Source organism: Macadamia integrifolia, unplaced genomic scaffold, assembly GCF_013358625.1.
Source record: "Macadamia integrifolia cultivar HAES 741 unplaced genomic scaffold, SCU_Mint_v3 scaffold462, whole genome shotgun sequence".
NCBI classification, from domain to species: domain Eukaryota; kingdom Viridiplantae; phylum Streptophyta; class Magnoliopsida; order Proteales; family Proteaceae; genus Macadamia; species Macadamia integrifolia.
Window position 1 is genome coordinate 2141 of NW_024870460.1, and position 676 is coordinate 2816.

The 676-nt window shown below is 36.7% G+C and overlaps 1 non-coding gene across 1 annotated transcript; it reads right to left on the reverse strand.

The window, feature by feature from the left end:
- Positions 1–287: 287 nt before the first annotated feature.
- Positions 288–394, reverse strand: LOC122068853. The gene has a single exon (XR_006137256.1). It is a non-coding gene; the product is annotated as a small nucleolar RNA R71 (small nucleolar RNA).
- Positions 395–676: the final 282 nt, after the last annotated feature.

Sequence of the window (676 nt, forward strand, 5' to 3'; positions counted from 1 at the left end):
CAGGGCAATAATTTTGAGCTCAAATTTCAGTGCATCACTATGTTGCCCCACTTCCATGGGCTGACCTCTGAGGATGCATACCTATTCCTTAGAGAATTTGAAGAGGTATGTGTTCTAATTAAGATCCAACAACTTTCTGATGATGCTATTAAGCTTAGGTTCATCACTTTTGTATTGAAAGATCAAGTTAAGAAGTAATTGTATGAGTTACCAAAAATTTCATAACCACATGGGAGCATTTCACAGTTGTCCTCCTCAAGAAGTTTTTCCCAACTCATAAGACCAATAAGCTTAGAAGTGATATCCTTCAGTTTAGGAAAAAGCCTAGTGAGTCATTTTCTAAACTTATGGAGAGATTCAAGGATATACTCCAAGAATGCCCTCACTATAGCCTAGACTTATGAAATTTATGCCAAATAATTTATGAGGGTATTGATTACCCAACTAAATAAATGATAGGGTCAATGTGCCCTGGGCGATTTACATCATTTACAAATGAAGAAAAGGCATGAGAATTCTTACTTGACTTAGCTGAAAAAACTTGTGAGTGGGAATCAACTCAAGAAATTGAAAGAACTATTGGAGGGAAAGGTTATTTTGTGGATGGGATAGTAGCCAAGGAAGCCCACTTGGATAGCTTAATCAAAAAGATTAAGGCTATTGTTCATAGAGAGCC